This window comes from Pipistrellus kuhlii, unplaced genomic scaffold (assembly GCF_014108245.1).
Source record: "Pipistrellus kuhlii isolate mPipKuh1 unplaced genomic scaffold, mPipKuh1.p scaffold_m20_p_3, whole genome shotgun sequence".
Lineage (NCBI taxonomy): Eukaryota > Metazoa > Chordata > Mammalia > Chiroptera > Vespertilionidae > Pipistrellus > Pipistrellus kuhlii.
The window spans coordinates 88,100,753-88,125,762 of NW_023425529.1; the positions used below are offsets into that span (position 1 = coordinate 88,100,753).

The 25,010-nt window shown below is 40.1% G+C and overlaps 1 protein-coding gene across 4 annotated transcripts in view; it reads left to right on the forward strand.

Annotated features, from left to right (window-relative positions):
• Positions 1-1,171: 1,171 nt before the first annotated feature.
• Positions 1,172-25,010, forward strand: part of MTUS2 (microtubule associated scaffold protein 2) — a 467,760-nt gene continuing 443,921 nt past the window's right edge. The window contains exons 1-2 of one of the 4 annotated variants that reach the window (XM_045588480.1): positions 1,172-1,784; positions 23,907-23,979. The gene's annotated coding sequence lies outside the window, so the exon portion shown is untranslated. The remainder of the gene's footprint in view (positions 1,785-23,906; positions 23,980-25,010) is intronic. The other 3 variants (XM_045588479.1, XM_045588478.1, XM_045588481.1) reach the window with 3 other exon arrangements.

Genomic DNA, 25,010 nt, shown 5'->3' on the forward strand with positions numbered 1-25,010 from the left:
AGGGTCTGCCTGCCAGGGGATGGTGACCCTGCAGAGGGTCTCTGTGAGGCAGGCCACCAGAGGAGGAGCTGACTTGGAATTGAGAGCCAGGGCCTGGTGCAGGGGACATGTCCATGCTGCCACCTTCACAGAGCTAGCTGGGAAGATACAGAGCAAGGAAGCAAAAGCAGACATTTCTCTTTCCCATGCAGGCTCTGAGCTTGGGTCAGGCTGGGAGGTGGCAGGGGTGGGGCTGGAGCGGTGAGAGGGGTTTAGGGGGTTAGGAAAAGTTAGGAGTGGCAGTGGGGAGGCTTAAGTGGAACGGGACTGACATTTTGATTTGGATTGGACTAGACTTTTTAATACCAGAGAATCAGACTGTTGATTAACACCTGAAAGTGACAGAAAAAGCTATGAAATCTGCCCTAGATTCTTCCAGCAGAGAAGGGAGAACTGATAGAATAATTTTAAAAGACAGTGGTTGGGGGAAAAGGGTACTGTTTCGTGACTTCCCTTCACCAAGTACATCAACTTGTTCAAAAAAATTAAATAGTATAAAATATTGCTTAACATGGCAGTTTGGGATAAGACACTCAACTTAAAAAACAATACCACTGAAACAGTGCAAGGACCAGGCCCCTTTCATTTCTATAATGGCAAATGTTTACTCCACTGCTGAGGGGACCGGAGGGAACAGCGTGCCTGGAAACCTCCTTGGTGCACGGTGCACGCCAAGGAGGCCAAAGAGTCCTGAAGGGTCTTCGCGAGGCCATTAATCTATTATCTCATCACAGCAGTCAGGGCTCTCAGAACCCCCCAGACAGTGCCAGGCACTTACATAAACCCCATTCTAGAAAGAAACGCTAGCCTTTCTGCAAACATTTCAAGAGATCAACTCTGGGCTCCTTGTGAATCCGGAATCTTCCCGCCCTTCAAATTCTTCCCAAGGATGAACCCCAACCCCTCCAGCTGCTCTTGATTCCCTGGGGCTCCCTCTTCTGTTTTAAGAGGAAAACAGCAGATCCACTCCTCGCATATCCCTACCCTGTAGCCTCCGCCCTCTGTCTTCTTCCTTCCCTCGGGGTCATGGGGACCCCCTGGGACCGCTGTGGCCACCCCCACGCAGCGCGCACGGCCCGCCCTGAGCCGGAGCGGGCGGCAGGGGGCGCTGCGGGCACCGGCCGGGGCTGCGGGCCGCGCTGACCGCGGGGGCCCGGAGGAGGCGCCCGGGGCCCGGCGTGTGCATCTCCCCGCGGCCGCGAGGGGCGCGCCTCTGCCGCCCGCGTCACCCTCTCCCGGGGCCGCACTCGCCGCTGGCGGCTGTCACCGCGGATCGCACCTCCTGGCAGCGCGGGCTGCGCGACGCGCTCGGGGATCCGGCTTCGCCGTTACCTCCCGCGGCTTCCCTTTGTCTGCGCCGCTGGAGGGGCCGTGCGCGGCGGGCGGACAGCACCCCAGTCCGGTGGCGCCCCCGCGTGCGACCCCCGCTGCCCGGGGCCGGAGGGGTGGGCCGGGGCGGGGCGGCGCGGGGAGTGAGGGCCGGGCGGCGCGGGGGCGGCGGGGAGCCATTCCCAGGTGCGGGGGCGGCTCCACCTGCGCCACTTCTACCGCTTCTCCTGGCAACTTTGTCGCCCCCTTTGCGGACGTCCTCGGCCGGTCAGTGGGTCCAGACCTGTCCTTAAACAGAAAACCAGCTGGATGAGCAGGCTCAGGAGGGGGCAGCGTGCCGGAGCCCGTCCGGGGACAGGATCTCATTGAGGCAGCGGTGGCTTCTTGGACATTTTTCGTGGCTTTGCCCCACCCAGGTGAGCGCATCCCTCCGCGCGAGGACAGAGCGGCGGGCTCGGTCCTGCCTCCCGGACCTGCGGGCAGGCAGGTGCGGAGCTGGGGAGTGACTGCAGCCCAGTCTGGCGGCGGCTTTGGTTTGCCTTTCTGTCACCGGGATGCTCACTCCGGCCTGCCACATCCCCCGCCGGGCCAGGGCCGGGTTTGCAGCTCATCAGGCACCTTGCATGCTGCCAGGTTAAACATTCTCCGTCTTGGAAAGGATGGTAAGTTTAGTTAAACCGAGTCACTGCCTACCCTCAGCTTTGGATAATTTGTTCCGTGTCTTCGCTTTAATTTAGTCAGAATGTCTTATTTCCTTTGAGGTTCATAATGGCAAAACAGCAAAGCAGGTTGCTACATCCATTTTTTTTTTTCATTCGGAGCCCGTGCACAGAAGGAATTTCAGGCACACAAGTGATGTTACTACCAGTCTATTTTAAATACAAACACGGAAAGAAGTACTCTTGGCAGGACACCAAAGGCGCCTGTACTCTGTTATGTAAGGGCTTTAAAACATATTTGCTCATTGTTAAAGTTATAGGTGTGAGAGGTTGATGATAAATGAGAACCGTCATTTCTGTTTTAAACCAAAACTTTACTTGAGGATAAGCAGGGTCTTAGCGTGAGACATCCATTAAGACAATATAGGGCCTTTGCTTTGAACTTATTAGGTAGAATTGCAAAAACACTGGACAATAAAATAGGTTTTGTAAAGGCTAAAGGAAGTTGGTGAAAATTTTTTTATTATGATAGTAATAAAAAGGATTTCACAGATATCCTTGATAGCTTTCAAACTATAGAATGATACTATTTTTATATCTGATGGAAACAGTAATTATGAGCTGCCAGTTATTAAATATCTCCCCCACAAAAATTTCTCCTCTCATATTTGTAGTTAATTTATTTTTTCAGGTACGAAGAAGAGAAGGTAGAAAGCATCAGATATACTAATGTCTAGGCATCCCCTATTTGTGTGCCACCCCAATATTTCATTCTAATTACTTTTGAGTGATGCTGTGGCATTTGTAATGTTAAAAGCTCTGCTGGAGATTCTAATGTGCAGCCAGGGGTGAGACCCATTGTATTGCACTGTTGTTGTTTTATTTTTTTTTAATTTGTCACTTTGTAGTCCCAGGTGTGGCTACAGTGGTTTAAGGAAAGTAAAAAATAAGTGGTTAGAAATGTGGGGAAAGAAAACTGGTATTGGAAAGATGTGTTGAAGAATTATAGCATGTACACATTTTTTATTTTGTCTAAGTATCTTTTTTGATTTTATAAAAAACCAAGAATGGTTGATGTTTATTAGGGACCCATAATTTCATGTAGAACACAGAGGGGCATTTTAAGGGAACATTTCTTTGTGCAGAGGTTACAGGGAAGTTGAGTAGCAGTGTCAAGAGATTCCTTTATGTTAACATGATAAGATAAGCAAGTCGAATTAAAGATTATTATTTGCATCTAATTCAAAACTTATTATTGTATACTAGTAAACTAAGTGCAGAATGCTTGATTGTATCTGAGGTCAGAAATAAACCTGGCTGCTGCATCAGTGTTTTTCATCTACCTTATGTAATTCCATGTACCCCAGTCTGGGAGCAAATCTTATGGATGGTTTATAAGGCTTATGTAAGAACTCTGACCATGCTTTGTATTCCATTAAACTCTCTCTTTTGGCTATTACATAACTGACCAGTATCAGATTGTGAGAGCCTAGATAGGGGAGGAGGAGACAAACCCAGCTCAGCCCGCAAATTCATAATGAGTGTTGCAGTCAAGTTAGAGGGAATAGCAGGGATGGAGGTTTGTGAAAGAGAGATAAGAATAGTATAAACAACTGATATAAGACTGTTATACTTAGTGAGTTTCTACGGATTTTAGTGCTGCGGTATAAACCTCTCCAGTCTTTTATATTGCCTAGTGGAGGTGAATTGACTGGAAAGCTAATGAATCTTAAGTTTCAGGACCCCTCACCCAGGCTATTTCCAAGCCCCTGAGCAGGCTACTAGCAACATGCTCACACGGTCATACCTAAGTTTGTGTCTGTAACTTTGGATTCTTTTTTAAATGAGGAAGATACTCTCAGCACCTCACTCACCTCCCATTATATAAACATACTAGAGGCCTGGTGCACGAAATTTGTACACTGGAGGGGGTGTCCCTCAGCCCAGCCTGCACCCTCCCCAGTCTTGGACCCCTTAGGGGATGTCCAACTACCCCGAGATCAGATCTAAAGTGTCAGTTGGACTTCCCTCTCACAATCTGGGACTGCTGGCTCCTAAATGCTTCTGCCTGCCAGCCTGATCATCCCCTAACCACTCCCCTGACAGCCTGATTGACATCTAACTGCTCCCCTGCAGGCCTGGTCTTCCCCAACTGCCCTCCCCTGCAGACCTGATTGCCCTCAATTACCCTCCCCTGCCAGCCATCTTGTGACAACATGGGGGTGACCCTCTTGTGATGATGTGGAGGCAGCCATCTTGTGACGACATGGGGCGACCATCTTATGATGATGTGAGGATCAATTTGTATATTACCTCTTTATTATATAGGAAGGCTCCTGGAACCCCAAATCCACCCTGCCTTCAAATTACATTCAAATATTAACTTATAAAAATGCTTTTTCTTATTTTACTGTCTGTAGTCTTATGAAAAGAAAAGTAATTCTAGCCAGTATTGTAGCTGGTCTCAGGAGAAAATGCAGATTGCTATCACCGAGGGCTGTGTGGAGATACAGAGATCAGGTATTTACCTGGAGAACCATCTCCACAGAAACAGGGCTTTTTTGATCTGAGCGTAAAGCTGGAGGTGGAGAAGAACTGAGACAGCATGGGGAAGGGAGGAAAGTGGGTTAAAGCCCTTCCACATCTCAGAGGTGGGCTGCCAAGGGGAAAGGAAGACAAAATTACCCAAAGATGCTTCATTAATAAAAGGTTAATAGGAACAGGTAGCATTAGCTCCACAGGAGATCTTTCTGTAACCTCCTTGGCATCTGTCTCTAACAAGAATTTTAAACAGTGAGCAAACTCAGGTCTGGAAATTATCCTGCAGAAAACAAATGCAGGTTGGGCAGGAATGGGTTGAACAATGGATTTGTTCCCATTAGCAGCTTTGATGAGTAAATTAGAGCCATATTCTGTTCACCACAGGAATGTTTGAGAAGGAGTTGTTGAGGAGTGGAGGATTTTCTTTTTTGCTCTGAAATGATTTCTACTGACATATGAATTTGGCTGTCTTCAGATCTTATTATCTTGACCACTTTCTACCAACATTTATACCCCATCCATCCATCCATCCACAGAGACTCTCTCTTTGATCACACGTTAGTCAGGTCCCTCTGAGCTCTCTTCTTGATTAGGCCTCAACCTTGGCCTATGAGAACTGCAACTTTCATAACAGCCCTTTCCACCTCAACAATAAGAGACTTGAAAAAGCTCCTACAGAGCTTCTAACAGCCTATGACCATGCCCCTGGGATGATCCAAGCCCCATTGAGTTCCTGTTTGGAAAATCTCAAGACTGCTAAAAGAATTTACCCTTTGTTCCAGCCAATATCTGATGATAGCCCCCCCCTTTTATTAAGCATTTATTAGAATAATTTAGAATTTTAATCCTTTCTCTTCCCTTTTAAAATGTATACATGTCTCCTACAACTCAGAAGTGTCTTTCTCAAGGACCTGACAGCCTTTCTTTTGAAATATAGTCATGGCCTGTCTCCCATCTCTGTAGAAGATTAGGGGCATAACTTTGACAAATGCCAGTTAGCACACTCAGAGAGCCTAATCACACTGACAGTGACCGACCACCCTACCAGTCCTTTGTAATTTTCCATTTCCTTGACTCTGTTTGAGCCCCACTTGTAACCTCCTTATTCCTTCATTCTTCCTTTAAGATGCCCATTCACCTCTACAGATTGAAGTTGAGCTCAGTTCTATACTTTAGTTCTTTCCCCTGATGGAGTACATTCTGAATACCACTTGTCTTTACTGTTTTTAGTTAACATCCAGCTTTGTTTTTAACAACATCCAACAAATACTTGGAATGTGTGTGCCAGGCGCTATTCTAGACATTAGATATTATAGAGCAGTAGACAAAACAGAGGAACTTACAATCTAATGCAGTGTTTTTCAACCTTTTTTGGGCAAAGGCACACTTGTTTCATGAAAAAAATCACGAGGCACACCACCATTAGAAAATGTTAAAAAATTTAACTCTGTGCCTATATTGACTATATATAAAGTAATCCTCTTGAATAGGAATCAAATAAACACAAAGAAAGTATTTTATAATTACTTTATTATGAAATATTAAGTAAACAAAATAGTGAAAAATTATAAAATTCTTGTCTTGTCTGCACCTACGGCACACCAGGCAACATCTCGCGGCACACTAGTGTGCCCCGGAACAGCGGTTGAAAAACGCTGATCTAATGGATAAACTGAAGTAAAATATTTAATAGGTCAGGAGGGATAGTGCATGGAGAAAAGTAAATCAGAGCTGGGAGAAAAGGAGTGTAGGGCGGGGAATTGTTGTGTTATATAGGGTGTCCAGGGAAGGCCTCCTTGGGGGACTGCTGAGCAGAGCCCTGAAGGGGATTGCAGAGTGAGCCATATGGACACCTAGGGAAGAGCATTGTACTCATTAGGGTCAACAAGTGCAGGAATTTCAGACCAGAGCTCTGAGGGCACTCAAGAGAAGAGTAGGGAGGCCTGGTGCTGCAGGCACTTGTGGAGAATCACATGCTAGTGACCAGTGCTTTCCACAGCAGCCTACCTTTGTAATTCTATCCCTGGACCCTGCTCTCCAGCAACCTGAGGCTGTGTCAGCAAATGGACATGCGGCTCAGGAGGCCTTATGTTATCGCTTGGGCCAGGTACAACAAGGGCCTCTCAGGGCGTCTGGAATTCAGTCTAGACTGCTACATAAACTAGGAGGAGGTAGTGGGTTTTCATTGATGGTTTCCCTTGGCTTATAGGAAAGGGTACACCAGGAAAGTTCCATTTAAGGATGGATTCCCTGAAATCTCCTTGGGCAAATAGAACTGTGAAGAATAAAGGATTTTGACAGTGAAAACTACATGACTCCTCTTTGGAGAATATAAAAATGTCGAGAACTTATAGCATCCTTTTAGGTGAAACTGAAGCAGAGAGAACCCCATGGCCTGAAGGTTTCTGGGGTTAGTTAGGGTTTGAGGAGGGGAAATTGCTCATTGGCTCTTCTATGCCCAGGTGGCTGCCCTACATTTAAACACCAGAAAACACACACATGGGCCTGGCAGCAGGCTGTCACAGATCCCTCAGGGGAAAGGTGAGAAGCCAGTGGGGAGCACCAGCCAGGATCTGTCTGTTGGTAGAAAGGCCTAACCTTCTGGGATGAATAGGAGACATAGGTATGGGACAGGATAGATGGACAGCTGTTGACTTTCCAAGCCATTAGCATATAACCATTGTTTATTCTTCACAAGTCAAAGGAGGAATCTTTCATGTAGACACAGGTTTTTTGTATTATTTGCTGGCAGGAAGGAGCCTAATAGCAGCCAAATAAGACACAGCAGGAATGTAGCATATTAGGAAATGGATAGTCTTGCCTCTTCTATGCACTTGTCATTGCATTTGCAAGCTTCTCTCATGCCCTAGATGTGTAGAAAATGAGGGATTTAAGGTTATTGTGAATCTTTAGCTTTTGTGAATGGGTCATCTTCTAATTGGTTATTCATATATATATGTTCCTCACCCCAGCCAGCACCCTCTCCAATCTGGGACTCCTTGAGGGATGTCCAACCACCAGGATCAGGCCTAAAGGGGTGGATGGACATCCCTCTCATAATCTAGGACTGCTGGCTCCCAACCACTCATCTGTATCTGCCTGATTGCCACCAATAGCTTCTGCCTGCCAGCCTTATCACTCCCTAACTACTCCCCTGCCAGCCTGATTGACGTCTATCTGCTTTTCAGCCAGCCCAATTGCCTCTACTGGCTTCTCCTGCTGTCCCAGTAACCCCTAACTGCCCTCCCCTGCTGGCCTGGTCTTTCCAAACTGCCCTCCTCTGCTGGCCTGGTTACCTCTAACTGCTCTTCCTGCTGGCCTGGGTCTCTCCCAATTGACCTCCACTTGCAGGTCTGGTCCCCCTCCAACTGCCCCCCACTTGCAGGTCTGGTTCCCATCCAACTGCCCCCCACTTGCAGTTCTGGTCCCCCTCCAACTGCCCCCCACTTGCAGGTCTGGTTCCCATCCAACTGCCCTCCACTTGCAGGCCTGGTTCCCACCCCCCCTAAACTTCCCTCCCCTGCTTACCTAGTCTCCCCCAACTGCTCTCCTCTGCCAGCCCGGTCACTCCTAACTACCCACAACTGCCCTCCCCTGAAGGTCATCTTGTGGTGGTCATCTTATGTCTTGGAGTGATGGTCAATTTGCATATTACTCTTTCATTAGATAGAATATATATGTTATATATATTGGTTATATTGTCTTAGTCCTTGGTTATCATTATATAGTCAATTGGTTATCTATATTATACATAATGATCATGTTGTATTGTCTTAGTCTGTTCAGGCTGATATAACAAATATGACAGACTGGGATGATTATAAACAATGAAACTTATTCTCATAGTTCTGGAGCCTGGGAAGTCCAGGATCACAGCATTAGCTGATTTTGTGTTTGGTAAGGGCCTGCTTTCAGGTTCATAGATGACGTCTTGTTGCTATGTCCTCATTTGATGGAAGGGACAAGCAAGCTGTTTGATGCCTCTCATATAAAGGCCCTAATCCCATTTCTGAGGGCTCTGACCTCATGACCTGATAACTTCCCAAAGACCCCCACCTCCTGATACCATTACCTTGGGCATTAAGTTTTCAGCATATGAATTTAAGGGGGAACAGATATTCAGTCTGTACGGTAGCATATACATAACCAATAATTAATAGATAGAAAGCTATTAATTTTAAGATTTAGTTGTATAACCAGGTACTTTTCAAGTTATCATTTCTAACTTTTCTGTGGTTATTTCTCTTGAATTTTCTAGGTAGACAATTATATCATCTGCAGAAAATAATTATTTAGGTTTCTTAATCTTATTTCTATTTCATGTTTTATTACTAGAGTGTAGATTAGATAGAAGAGATTGTTAAGCCAAACTGTGGAGGGACTTTTAAAATGTGCTTGATTATTATCTTTCAGGCAGATGTACTTCCCTGTTCCCAGAGAGGATAAACTGTTTGACCCCTCAAGACTTCTATTATTAGTTTTGCCTTCCTTTGTTTACCTACATATCCATTGAACCAGTAGGTTCAATTCCCTTAGAAAAACAAAATACTGTGTGCACAGTCATTAAAGGTACATCAGCAGTGTATGTGATTAGGGCTAAGTTAGTATTAATGACAAGTTGATATAGACTTTGGGAACTTTGACTCACCTGCAGAAATGAAAAGCCAACATAGTGCTTTATTCCATAAAGACTATGATAAGGCAAGTAAATTCATCCAGAAATAGGCTAACATTGATATAGTTATTTTAAAATGCTTTACAAAAATGTAGTGGAAAAGAGCATGGGATATAGAGCCACAGATTATGAAAAAAGGCACTAAAATAGCAGAAACAAATACTGAACACTTAATAGGGAAGTTAAATTTTCATACTTCACCAGACTGTTATTGCAAAGTAGTAATCTAAAAACTTAATATGAACATTATCTCTTAAATGACAGTATAGGGAAGTAATCTTAAATCATCTATAATTAATTGCCTTTCTGCTAACTGTTTGAAATTACTCAAAATAACTTTCAAGACAGGCAGTCTTTCTCTACACACAATTGTCTTCTTGGGTTGGAAATTTTGATACATATTATGCCAAGCATTTTTGTCTCTATTTCTTTTATTCCTATAAGTTAATTTTCAAGGGAAGCCAATTTAAGGAATGAGATCATACAACAGAATAATTTTGATTGAAATTGATATTTCTAAGCATATTCTATTCATGTTGTATAATATCTTAGGAAGTTTGTATGGAATATATGCCATGCATTATATTTAATTTTCTAAAGACTCTGGCATTTATTCTTTAAAAAATCCCACACACCTAAACCATGCTATATTACTTTAATTGGTCGCTGGTACTGAGTTTTATATTGAGTGAGCTAATTTGCCTCTACTAGCAGTTTTAAGAGAGTAGTTTAATATGACTACTTAGTTCTCTACTCCCAAACTGCGCACTAAAATTTTTCTGCTAGATTTTAAGATTATCATTTTGACAATTCAAAATACTGTAGTGGAATATAAACGGGAGTTAAAACTAGTATGTTAGTTTGGAGAGTAAAAAAAAGGGAGAGATGTGGTCAAAAATCATCATCTTCCAGGGTTAAGACTAGAGAGAGGCTTGTCAGGCACTTGCCTCAGCACAAAATTTAAGAGGACACCAAAAAATTGAGCAATAATTAGAAATAATATTTTAATTAGGTTAAAAAAATGAAAATTAATGCAAAAATCTATGATGAACAAAATATCAAATTCTAAAAAGATGTTAGTATTTGATTTTTCTTCTTTTGTCAGACTCCCATGATCATTTCTTAATTTAAAATTATGATAATTTTGTTCATCATGAGCTTTTTGAATTAATTTTTAAAATACTACTTACCTTGGAACCACTTCTAGAATTTTGGAGTGAGAACATTCTATAAATCCTCTTCTCTAAAAGATCAGTAAGAACAAAAGTTTATTGAGTGAGGCAAACATTGTCAAACCACTTTAGAAATCTGGAAATTAACCTCTCAAAACCATCCAAGAAGTTTATTCAAGAAAAAATAATCGAGCTTGATAAGAACATTGAACGTTGTAGCCTTTAAACTTATCCCATTGTTCCTTTCTAGCTCCATAAGACCTTTGAAAGCTGAAAACTGCTGGAGAGAACAGATAAGTGCAGAGCTCTTTAAAGTCTCAGAAAAGTATAGCTGTGTGAACTGTCTGGCAGCTCTCTGTAAAGCTCCATTCTCAGAGTTTGATTTTATTTCACCTAATGAATTCTAATGACTCAGAGTTCATTCAGGTAAACAGCAGTAGGGCATTTGTTAAAAACAATCAGTGGGAGTTGTTTAACATCACAGTTGCCAGAAGTGGATACATGAATTGGAGTTAACAAGAGGTTGACTAAAAAATTTAAAAGGAATAATTGAGCAAGGGGATATCCATAGAGGGTTTGAAAAGCTTTGACTTATTTTTTAGAAGCTAAAAAGCCCATATTCATGTACAGGTTTGTGTATATGCTCCTCAAAGACTTGAAAGGCCCTAATCTATCACCTCTGGCTGACATTGGAACTTTACACAAGCAGGAAGAAAGGCTTAGCTAGAGTTTTAAACTGCCTATCAGAACATAGAAGACCTGGGTCAGTATACACAGAGCCTTTCAGCAAAGGGTGTGAGACATTGTTTCAAAGTATTTAAGGAATTTCTGCTCCATCATTAGCTGACTACTAAAGCAAATTGAGCAGATACTCAAGTGGCTGCTCATGATAAAGAAAATAGATTTTACATAATCAGTTTAGAAAATAGACAAACAGCATTAGGAAGAAGAAGAACAACAAAAAACATCAACAACAATAAACCTTTGGTGGTTGGTGGTGGAATCTGATTTCTGGAGTTGCCATATTATTTGAAATACAGTTTTCAACACAAAATTAGAATACATATAGCTGAAACTGGTTTGGCTCAGCGGTAGAGCATCGGTCTGTGGACTGAAAGGTCCCGGGTTCGATTCCGGTTAAGGGCATGAAACAGCTGGTCGATGTTTCTCTCTCATCGACATTTCTAGCTCTCTACCTCACTCCTTTCCTCTCTGTAAAAAATCAATAAAATATATTTAAAAAAAAAAGAAAAGAAAGGAAGAAACAGGAAAGTATGACCCATTTTCAGGGATAAAATACAATAAAAAGTGTCCCTGAGAAAGACCAAATATTGGTCTTATAAAATAAATGTTTTAAGTCAATGACTATGAATATGTTAAGAATAAAAGAAAACTGAAGAATTAAAATATGAGAATGATGTCTCACCAAATATAGAATATCAAGAGAGTGATAAAAATTATTGAAAAAGAACAAAATGGAAATCCTATAGTTGGAAAGTATAATTAATAACTTAAATGAAAAAAAATTACTGGAGGGGCTCCACAGCAGATTTGAATTGGCAAAAAGAAAGAATCAGAAACTTTATAATAGAACAATTGAAATTATTCAATTTGAGGGACAGAAAGTCTAAAGAATAAAGAAAAATGAACAGAACCTCAGACTATTCATAATGAGTATCAAAATATTCATAATGGAATTCCCAAAAAGAGAGGAAAGAAAAAGGGACAGAAAGAATACTTGAAGAAACAATGGTCACAAAATATGTCAAATTTCATTTAAAACATTATCTGTACATACAGAAAGATGAATGCATTCCAAGCAGGATAAACACAGAGAGCTACACCTAGACACACAACAGTCAAGTTGTAAGCAAAAAGAAAGAAACTAATAAGGGAGAAGTGAATCATTATGTACATAAGATTAATATCTGACTGCTCATCAAAGATCACAGAAGCCAGAAGGTAGTAGGATAAAAAACTGAAAGTGCTGGAACGATCACCATCCAATAAAGGGTTCTATATCCAGCAAGACTATCCTTCAAAATTAGAAGAAAAAAGTTAAGATGTGTTAATTAACAAAACAAAGGAATTTGTTAAAAAATCTTAAAAACCAGATAATTTTTCACTAGCAGACCTTCCCCTACAAGAAATATTAAAGGGAATCTTTTACACTTTAATTTTAGAGAGAAAGGGAGAGGGAGAGAGCGAGCTAGAAACATCAGTGATGAGAAAGAATCAATGACTGGCTGCCTCCTGGAGATCAGGCCCACAACCCAGGAATGTGCCCTGACCAGGAATCAAAACATGACCTCCTGGTTCATAGCCAATGCTCAACCACTGAGTCATGCTAGCTGAGCTTAAAGGGAATCTTGATATTGAGATTGTAACAAAAAAAACAGTATACAATAACTCAAATCCACAGAAGAAATAAGAGCATCAGTAAAGGTGACTACTTTAGTAAATGTAAAATGTTATAAACTATTAAGAAAAATATTTAAAAATGTAATAAAAGAGCAAAGGAATTAAAATGGCATTAAAATATCTATTTAACACAGAAGAAGGCTGTAATGGATGAATACAGGAACAAACAAACAAACAAAACCCATGAGATATAGAAAACATAGTAAAACGGCAGATGCAAGTCCTACCAGTAATTACACTAAATGTAAATTGAGTAAACACTCTAATAAAAAGTCAGAGATTGGTAGAATGAATTAATAAACATGATCCAGTTATATGCTTTCTACAACAGATCCACTTTATATCAAACACAAATGGAATGGAATAAAATATGATATGCAAACAGTAACCAAAAGAGAACTGAGAATGGCTATGCTAATAATGGACAAAATAAATTTTAGTAAACAACTAGAAGCCTAGTGCATGGATTTGTGCACTGGTGGGGTTCTTCAGCCTGGCCTGTGCCCTCTTGCATTCTGGGACCCCTCTGGGGATGTTGAATAGTTAGTTCGGCTGGATCCCCATAGGCCCTGTCCAGACAGGACATTTGAGGGGAACAAATAAAAAGTCAATAATAATGGTTGGAAAGTTTAATGTCCTGCTATTAATAATGGATTAAACTAGACAGAAGTTCAACTAGGCCATTAGATTGGAAGTCATCAAGGAAATCGAATAAACAACATTGTATACCAACTGCATTCAACTAACAGACACTTATAGAATACTCCAGGCAAACACAGCAGAGTACACATCATTCTCAAGTTCACATACAAAATTCTTCAGAATAGAATATATCAGGCCATTGAACATATGTAAGGCCACAGAACAACTTTCAGTGAATTTAAAAGCATTGGAATTATAAATAGTATCTTTTCTAACCACAATGAAGTGATATTAGAAATTAATAGCAGAGGAAATTTCAGAAATTCACAAAATATGGAAGATAAATAATTAGTAACCAGTGGGTCAAAGAAGAAATCACAAGGGAACTCAGAAAATACTTGAGGTAAAATAAAAACATACTAAAACTTATGGGATGCCACTGAATCAGTGCTTATGGGGATATTTATAGCTATGAATGCACATATTAACAAAAGAAGATTAAAAATCATTAACCTAATGCTTACTTTAAGAAAATAGAAAAGAGCAAACTAAACCCAAAGCAAGCAGAATAAAAAGAATAATAATTCTAGGGTGGAAGTAAATGAAATACAGAATAAAAAATATATACAATAGAGAAAAACCAATGAAACAAAAATTAGTTCTTTGAAAAGATTAACAAAATCGATGAAATTTCAGCTGACTGACCAATAGAAAAAGAAGGCTCAATTATTGATATCAGGAATGAAAGAGCATCACTACCTGCCTTAAAGAAATAAAAAGGATCATAAGGGAATATCATAAGTAACTTTATATAAACAAATTAGGTAATCTAGATGAAATGAACAAATTCCTAGTAAGAAACAGACTATTCAAATATTTGAAGATGAAATAGAAAATCTGAAGTGACCTATTATAAGTAAAGAGATTGAATTAGAGATAAAAAAGAGTGTCCTACAGAGACAAGTCCAGGCTCAGGAGGCTTCACTGGTAAATTATACCAACATTTAAAGCATAATTAACAGCGATTTAGCAAAATCTCTCCCAGAAAATGGAGAAGGGAACATTTATCAGCTAATTCTTTGAGGCTAGTTGTATTTTTATACCAAAACCAAAGACATCACAAAAAAGTACAGACCAATATTCCTTGTGAATATAGATGCAAAAATCTTTAACAAAAACTAACAAACCCAAGCCAGCAAGATGTAGAAAAGTTTATAAATTGTGACCAACTGGGATTTATCTGAGGAATTTAAGGCAGGCTTAATATAAGAAAATCAGTGTAATACACCCCAGTAATAGACTAAAGTACAAAAACCACACATACATCTAGATAGACACAGAAAAAGCACTTGGCAGGTTCTAACTTCATGGTAAAACACAAAACTAGATATGGAAGGAAATGTCTGATGAAGGACATCTACAAAAATCCCACAACTAACACCATACTTAACGGTGAAAGACTGCCTGTTCTAGATAAGGAACAAGACAAGGGTGTCTGATCTTGTCACATTGTTCAACATTATACTGGAGGTTTTAGCAAATAAAAAGAAATACCAGGCATCCTGATGGGAAAGGGAGAGGTAAAACTCTCTCTTTGCAAATGACATAGTTTATATAGAAAATCTTAAGGATTACACACACACACACACACACACAACTAATAAACAAAGGTTGCAATATATTATTACAAGGTCAGTAAACAAAAGTCCTGTATATTTTCAGTGAAAATTTTGAAAATAAAGAAAATCCTATGTACAATATCATAAAAAAATAATGAAATATTTAGGAATAAATAAATGCATCTAGGAGACATGCAAGATGTGTGCACAGAAAACTACAAAACATCACTGAGAAAATAAAGATAACCTAAATAAATGGAAAGACATCATGGATTGGGAAATTTAATATTGTTGAAAAGGCAATGCTTCCAAAACTGATTTACAGACTCAGTGCAATCCCTATCAAAATTCCAGTTGAAGGTTTTCAGAAATTAAACAGCTGATCCTAAAATTCATGTGAAAATACAAGGGATTCAGAATAGGCAAGACAATATTGAAAAGGGAGAACAAAATTGGACTTGTACTTCCTGATTTTAAACTCCTAATCTACAGTGATAAAAATAGTGTGGTACTGGCATAAGTGAAGACATAGATAGATCAATTATATAAAATTGAGACTCCAGAAATTAACCTTTATTTTTATGGTTATTGATTTTCAACAAGGATGACAAGATAATATAATGGAGAAAGGTTAGTTTTTTTTGTTTGTTTGTTTTTAAACAAATGGTACTAGAAAAGAATGAAGTTGGACCCTACTTCAAAATGGGTATACAAAAATGAAATTAACATGGATTATTGACTTAAAGGTAAGAACTAAAACAAAAAGTCTTTCAGAAGAAAAGAAAATTAAATATATCATGGATTAGGCAATGATTTCGTAGAGATGACACCAAAAACTCAAGTCACAAAACCAGTTATAAATAGGGCTTCATAAAAATTTAAAACTTTTCTTTAGAGAAAAGACAGTCCATAGAAGGGGAGAATAGTTTTGCAAATCATATATCTAAAAAAGAACTTGCATCCAAAGTATCTTGAGATTGGTTGCAACTCAATAATATAAAGACAGATAACCCCAGTTAAAAATTGGGCAAAACATATGAGCTGACATTTTTCCAAAGAATATATATTAATGACCAATAAGCATATGAAAAAGTGATCAACATCATTAATTATTAGGGAGATACAAATAAAGTCACAATGAGACTACACATCTACTAAGATGGTTGACATAAAAAATACAGTAACCAGTGTTGGTAAAGATGTGGAGACTGATACATTGTTGGTGGGATTGAGAAATGGTACAGCCACTTTGCAAAAACAATAGCTAATTATTCAAATTATAAACATAGAGTTACAATTTGATCTAGCAATTTCATTCCTTTTAAAAAGTTATTTTGTATTTATTGAAATTCATAACAGACTAGAGAAGTACCTCCAAAATAAAGATTACCAAAAGAAACTATTAATAGAAGTGAAGATGACCAAAAATTAGTCTGCCTGAGTATCGACTATTGTTGCTGTAACACATTACCATAAAACTTAGTGACTTAACAAAAATTTATTATCTTATAGTTCTGGAGGCCAGAGGTCTGACATGGGTTTCACTGAGCTAAAATCAAGGCATTGGGAGGGCTGTGCTCCTTTCTGGAGGCTGCAAGGGAGAATCTGTTCCCTTGCCTTTCCCAGCTTCCAGAGGCCGCCTGCATTCCTTGGCTCATGGATCCTTTCTCCATCTTCAACACCAGCATGTTTCATCTCTCTACGGTCCTTCCCAATTTCTAATTTCTCTTTGACTGTAACACTCTTCCAATTCCCTCTTCCACTTTTAAAGACCCTGGGGATTTTATTGGGTTCACCCGGAGAACCTAGAATATTCTCCCTGTAACAAGATCAGAAGGTTAGTATCTTAATTCCACCTGCACCTTCATTTCCCTTTGCCATTTAATCCATCATATTCACAGGTTTTGGGAATTAGGATGTAACAGCTTTCTAGGAAAGTGGTATGTGTGTGTGTGGGAAACATGGTTCTATCTACCACACTTTACACCTGTCAATACACCACATTTTAATATTTTCATGACAGTTCAATAATTGCCATTCAGTTGCCTTAATCTATAGAATTTATTTTTCTATCCACATCAAATGTATTAAACTGGCCAGATGCAATAGTAACAAAAATGTTAAGAAATATAAGACAAATTGTACAACATAAAGTAGTGTTTATTTGTGTGTATGTGTTTATATATGTATATGTAAAAATATGTGTACATATGGGTATGTATGTGTATGTGTATACATATATACATGTAAACATCATTTTACAGTTAATCAAGGGTTTCTAGAAAATCAATATACCATAGAGATTCCTGGAAAGATAATGCTTATAAAATAAGGTCATGTTTATAAGGATCCAAAATCAACTAAAGATTCCTTTTTAAAAAAATATTTTATTGATTTTTTAGAGAGAGGAAGAGAGAGGGATAGAGAGTTAGAAACATTGATGAGAGAGAATCATCGATCAGCTGCCTCTTGCACCACCCCTACTGAGGATGTGCCTGCAACCAAGGTACATGCCTTTGACTGGAATCAAACCCGGGACCTTTCAGTCTGCAGGCTGACACTCTATCCACTGAGCCAAACCAGTCTCAGCTCAACTAAAGATTCTTAATGAAGAATGCAAAAATTAGAGACAAAGAAATATTATTCTTTTTAGGTTAGTCTTTTTTTCCCATTCATTTTCTCCTGTTGTTATTCTTGTCCAAATTAAATGTCCTCATGCTCTTAAAGACTTGCCATGTAGAAAGAGATCAGAGCCCTTATCAGCAAAGTAAATCACAAACTTAGAAATATATTAATGCAGTTGCTTTGGAGGAAATCCCTGAAACCAAGGAAAAGCCATCTGTGCACTGTTGCATGCAGTGTACCTGTAATTCAGAAGAAGATCCTAATTCCTTCGGTGGCTCCAACACCAGCTTTGGTTTTCCAGAAATACTTCACTTGTGAATGTGACCACTGTCATTGGTGGGCGGCTGGTCCACACCAGACTTAGAAGATAAAAAAGTGGCAGTGGCAGTCGCAGTCATTTCGGTCAGCAGGGAGGTCTCCAGCCCCTTCCTGAGTGACTTCTCTGGGTAGCCGACTTCATAGTCGGACCACCCCGCCTCTCCTAGCACCACCTCTGCAGAAGGAGGGGCCACGACTGGCACTGCCCCGCCTCTCCCAGTGCTTGCCTATGTGGATGGAGGGGCTGCCCGGTGCAGGTGGGACTGGCAGAGGCCCACTGACACTGCCCTGCCTCTCCCAGCACCCACCTGTGCAGAAGGAGGGGCCGCATGACATGGGTGCCTCTCCTGTGTCACTGGCCCTTGGCCCTCACAGGTGCTACAACTTTGTCTGGAAGGACGTCCGGAAGACTTCTGGTCTAATTAGCTTATTACCCTTTCATTAGTATAGATAGCTAAAACTTGGAAACAGCCCAGGTGCCCATCTGTAGATGAATGGATAAAAATCTATGGGACATTTACACAATGGAATACTATGCAGCAGTAAAAAAGAAGAATCTCTTAGCCTTTGGGACAGCATGGATGGACCTGGAAAATATTATGCTAAGTGAAATAAGCCAATACAAAGAAGACAAACATCACATGATCTTACCCTGTTTCCCCAAAAATAAGACAGTGTCTTATATTAATTTTTTCTCCCAAAGATGGGCTAGGTATTATTTTCAGGGGATGTCTTATCTTTCCATGCGCTAAGTCTTATTTTCGGAGGATGTCTTATTTTCGAGGAAACATGGTATTTGTGGAATCTAATGAACAAAATAAATTGACCAACAAAATAAGACCTGAAGCATGCAGGCATGAAACAGACTGGTATATGTTGATGTGGTTATGGGGGGACGAGAATAGATAAACCAAAGAACTTATATACTTACTAGAAGTCCCGTGCACGAAATTCATGCATGAAGGGGAGTGTCCCTCAGCCCAGCCTGCACCTTCTCCAATCTGGGACTCCTTGAGGGATGTCCGACTGCCCGTTTAGGCCCAATCAGCCAGGACTGCTGGCTCCCAAACGCTCACCTGCCTGCCTGATTACCCATAACTACTTCTGCCTGCCAGTCTGATCACCCCTAACCGCTCACCTGCCAGCCCGATTGCCCCTAACTGCTCTCCCCTGCCAGCCTATTTCCCCTAACTGCCCTCCTCTTCTGGCCTGATCACCCACAACTGCCCTCCCCTGCAGGCCTGGTTGTCCCCAACTGCCCTCCCCTGTGGGCTTGGTTCCCCCCCACTACCCTCCCTTGTTGGCTTGGTTACCCCCAACTGCCCTCCCCTGCTGTCCTGGTCTCCCCCAATTACCCTCCCCTCCAGGCCTGGTCCCCTTCAGTTGTCCTCCCCTGCTGGCCCAGTCACCTACAGCAGCCCTCCCTTGCAGGCCTAGTTTCCTAACAACTGTCCTCCCCTGCAAGTCTGGTGTGTCCCCCCCCCCCCAAACTGTCCCCCCTTGCCAGCCTGGTTGCCCCTCACTGCTCTCCCCTCCCCCCTCCGCCGGCCTGGCCACCCCACACAGCCTGCTCTTCAGTCATTTGGTCGCCCCCCCTCTCATCCTTGTCGCCCTATGCAGCCTGATGTTTGGTTGTTACTATGAGGGTGTTCTGACCAATTTGCATATTACCTTTTTATTGGTATAGATGTTCATAGCCAATGAATATAAACAATCGGGTATTGAAGAGCCTGGGGTGGGTGGGTAGGAAGGCAGGAAAGTAGGGGGGAATGGGAGATATCTGCAATACTATCAACAATAAAAATATATTAAGAACTTGAACAAAAACACACGAAAAGATGTTCAGTGTCACTAATCATCAGAGAATTGCAAATTAAAAGCACAATGAGATATCATGTGACACCTGCTGGAATGGCTGTTATAAATAAATAAACAAAACAAGTGTTGGCGAGGATGTGCAGAAAAGGGAATGATGGTACACTACTGGTGGGAATGCATATTGGCCCATCCACTGTGAAAAGCAGTGTGGAGATACTTCAAAAAATTAACAATGGAACTGCTTGTGACCCAGTGATTCCACTTATGGAAATATATAGAAAGAAACAAAAAATACTAATTTTTAAGAATATATTCACCCCTATGTTCATTGCAGCATTATTTTACAATAGCCAAGATTTGGTAGCAGCCCAAGTGTCCTTTAGTAGATGGAATATTACTCTGCCATAAAAAAGAAGAAAATTTTACCCTTTGTGACAGCATGGATGGACCTGGAGAACATTATGTTAAGTGAAATAGCCAGTCAGAGAAAGACAAGTACCGTGCAATTTCACTCACATGTGGAATTTAATGGACAAATTGAACTAATAAGCAAAATAGAGACAGACTCTGTGGTGGTGGGGTGTAGGGTTGGGTTGGAGGGATTGAGCAAGAAAGAATATAAAAGAGAACTCATAGATATAGACAACAGTGTGCTGATTGTGGGGGAAGGGGAGTGGGTGGAGGTGAAGAAGGGTATAGGGGGATAAATGGTGATGGGAAAAAATAAATTAAAGAAAAAAAAAAAAAAAGCAATAGTCCGAGTGTTGAATGTAGGGCCAGTTCTATGTGCCCAATAGTGCCATGCTGTAGAATACTGCCCACACTCTCTGATATTAACAATAGTTAACATCATTTTAGCAGATTTATTAAGGTAGAGAAAGGCTATACATTATGAAGTAGCATCATCCAATAAAAATATAATGGAAGCCACAATGTAATTTTAATTTTTTTAGTAACTACATTAAAAAGGCAAAAAGAGCCTGGGCGGTGTGGGTCAGTGGATTGAGTGTGGTCACCGATTCGATTACCAGTCAGGGCACACGCCCAGGTTACAGTCTCAATTCCCAGTAGGGGGTGTGCAGGAGTTTCTCTCTTTCACATCAGTGTTTCTATCTCTCTCTTTCCTTTTCTCTCTCTTAAAAAAAAAAAAAATCAATACATGTATTTTGAAAATACAAATTCTTGAGAGTCAGTAAGTTTTAGATTAGTGTCCGGAAATCTCTGTGTTTGACAAGCTCCCTCGGTGATTATTGTGAACCACCTGCTTCAGGTTTGCCCGCACAGGGTAGTGCAGAGAGTGCATTTCTCAACTTTCATTATAGGCCTCAGGCCTTAGGTAACTCCTATTCCTCCTGCCTCTATGTCAGCTTCTATGTCCTTTTGTATGGTGGATGTTTTGTAGACCCTGCTCTGATCACACTGATAATTACCAGTGGCCTTGGGCTCCTGTGTATGAGGTTGACCAGTTGCTTCTTAGGCAGCCTCTGGCTCCGCACAGAGGGGCCTCGTTTAGTTGATACCTGCAGCTTCCATACTGTATGTATAGTCTTCGTTTACCTTATCCAGCACTCCTTAAATTTGCTTACACTCTAGTTCTGCTATTTTATTAACACAAAGTCACTTTCTAACTCTCACAAGGAGCAGTGCAAGCCCAACTGGTCAGTTCATTAAGGGTGGTTATTTTGCAGTAGCTCTTTATTGTGGTGATACTTATTATAATTATTATTTCCTTTTTCTGTTACTACTTTTAAAAGTAGTGCTTTCAACTGAAAATTAATATCAATTAATGTGTCTTCTCACCAACAATGATTTGGGGAAGAGAAAGAATTACAATCCAGTGCCTGCAGACCAGGGCAAGCCATGTGCACACTCTGCCCTGTGAGCCAAGATGGGTGGTATTTTACCAAGAGAAGAAGAAGTTAAGGGAAGGTGAAGTTAGAACCATAGAGCTTCATCCTGAACATAGAATTCTTCCCATAGAGATTGTGTAGGTGACTTCCATAAGCTCTAACTTCTCGCATAGACTCTTCAAACTGATTGTGTTTTCTTAAAGTTCCAGTTAGGGTTTATCAGTGCTATCATTCAGCTATTGCCATCATTAATGTATTTACATTCACAAAACCTCTGTCTTAAGGGGAAAATCACTGCTGGAATAATGAAGTGCTACTGAATGTTGAATTTTCTCTCCTTGATTTCCTCTCTTGGTCTAATGTTGTTTTATAATTCTGATTGGATAGGAACAAGACTATGCATTTCACCTAGCATATCAACTTGGACTTTGCCATCCCTTCATGTGGCCAGACTGCTAATTTTGACTTTATGTCTTATCTTCAAGTAATTTTAAAAATAGGGAATGAGAAATAGAAGCACAGTATGAAAAAGAGATCAAAACATTTATTTTGAGACTGGCTGCTTATTTACACGAAAACACAACAAAATGATTTATTGTAGGCTGATCGCTTAGTAGGTCTCCTGGCCACAGTGAAAATTGTTTAAGTTCTTCAATCTCAGAAGAAAACACATTTTGTACACACATACATTTTTACACCTAGGGCACTCACATGGCCTCTGTCCTGTTGGCTTTTAGTTTCAGTGTTGTTGCCCATGTCTGTGGGTGGTGATAGGGATGGTGTTAATAGCAGTGGTGGGATGGCGTGGGAGTGGTGATTGTGGCAGGTCCTAATATATTATTAGGCAGAAGTAAATATTTGCTTCATTCCATCTGGACTGGGACCTGTTAATTCTTCCCCATGTGGTGTGATGCTAGCACCTTTTCCTTCACCCCCTCCCTCCCATTGTGTTCCTCATTTACTCTGATGTGCTTTCCCCTTAGCCTCTTCTTAGAGTTCTGCATTCTTACTCTCACCTTTATGCCTTCTAGCCCTCAGCTTTTCTCTCTACCACATCATGCTCTAGGAAAAGACACTTTTTAAAAGAGAATCTTTATTGTTGAAAGGATTACAGATATCCCCCTTCTTCCCCTGACCCCCCTCCATGCTATCCCCCCTACCCTGCACCCCCCCCCCCCTTCCAGACAAGAAGGAAGCTGAGAAGGAGCTGGCAGTAAACAGAATCTGGGTGGGGAAAAAGAACTGAAAAGAGACCCATGCCCTCCCCAAGGCTGGAGGCAATTTGTTTATTATTTTTTAGGTGCCATGAACATATGTTGGATTGCAGTAGAAACATTTAATACCCAAACCACTGGTGCTGCTCAGAAAAATGATTTGTGCTGAGCCAATTGGTAATTTTGAAGATTTGTTTCATGATCACTGGGTTTTAAAATCATATCTATTTTCTTGTTTGGAAAAATGATGAAATTTCTGGTTGGATATCAGCTATTTTCTATGATGCAATCTAATAATAGCAGACATTCTGTGGTGTCCATTGCAGCAGAATTTGAAAAGAAACTGTATCTTTTCTACTATCTAACAACTAATCTTGCTGGACAACTTAGAGAGGAAAAGAATTGTTGCTGATTTATTTTGAAATACAATTTTATTAAGGATTTAATTAATATTAATATTAACAATATTATAGGATTTATGAGTCCTATCACTTTTAATTTCTTCTGAATTAGAAGGAAACAGGAAGCATAATTATAAATTTGCTGCAATTTAGAAAAATTCAGATCTACAAAATAGACATGATTATTCATGTATGAGAAGTATTCTTCTCCTGATCAAAGGCAAGTCTGAAGTTCTTAAGACATGCCATTTATATGGTGTATTTAAGAATCAGTTTTCACATCATTAACGACGTGAGGGATTAAGATAGAAAGAAAATTGAAGTCATGTAATCCATTGAAGATTAATCTGAAAATAAGGTTAAGTATCTCTAAAATTCTAGACATAGCCAGTAGAAAAATGGTGAATTCATGACACAATCCCAGTTTTGAAGAGTTTATTTGTGGTACAATTGCTTTGATTTGAGAACTCCTGAACTAACTTTATTGTATAGTGAGAAGTACTATTATAATTAAGTTACTGTTTATGCTTCCATAAATCTTCCTCATTTATTCTAAATTTTCCTGTATCTTTTTATTTTTAAGGTTTCCACACCTGGATTGTCACCTAGGCTTAATTGTCACCAGTGGCAGTAAGGCTTGTTTTCTGAGGGCCAAGGTGAGTGTATGTGTATTTTTGTTGGCTTTATTATTCCATTTGCCTCTTAAATGTTGCTCAATACTTTATAGTACTCCAAGTAATAACTGGTGGCAATTTTTGTAAATATCAGTAATGAAACAAGAAAATTGAAATTAATTCTCATAGGAAAGCCTAATTTAATATTGCTTTTTAAAAAATGTGAGGAATATATTGAGATCTTGACTGGAACTCAAGTTAAAACAGCATATTTTGTTAAGGATTTTAAATTGGTAGAGTGTGTCTATCATGGACATCTCTTTCCTTGTAATTAATCTTCTCTGCGACAAAAGGTTATTGTATTCTTGATGACACATGTTTAGTAGCATCAACTGACAGAAATAGGACAAAGGGATGTAGTAGCATTTTGGGGCTTGCTTTGAGTGGAGGATGTGCTTGAAAACGGAAATTACTGAGAAAAAGACCAAATTTAGGGGAAGGGCCGTTAATACAGTGCAAACAGAATTTATTAAACTAAGAGGAGAAGTGTTAGCAAACAGCCAAGACCCCAGACCATTTAAAACATTCAAGAGAAGCTTTTCTGAGGGCTGCTGTGAGCCCATATAACATTTTGTGCCAATTAGACAAAGTCACTTCTTCCACAGACATTCTACTACTATTTAATGGAAAATTGTTAGATTACTGATTTTTAGAATAAGATACTTTATTTCCATATTCAGGGAAATGACAATTTAAATAAATTATCCATCTTTAAAATTATATTAATAATAAAAATGTAATTTTAAAGGTAGTGGGGATACTAATGATGTGATTGGTGCCCCCTTAGCTCTGGTGGCCTTGAATGTTCACACCCTGAACAATTGCAAGGTTGCTTTGTGTTCTTGGGATTCAATGCAGGACAGACTCTAAGGAAGGGGGGCTTTTATTAAGTTCTGGTCATTGGGGACAGAAGATAGAAACACTAGTTTGGAATCTGGCTTTGACTGGACACTAAGGTTGTATTAAAGAAACTTAACAGATAGATCGCAGTGTCTGTAGGTTGGAGACCAGAA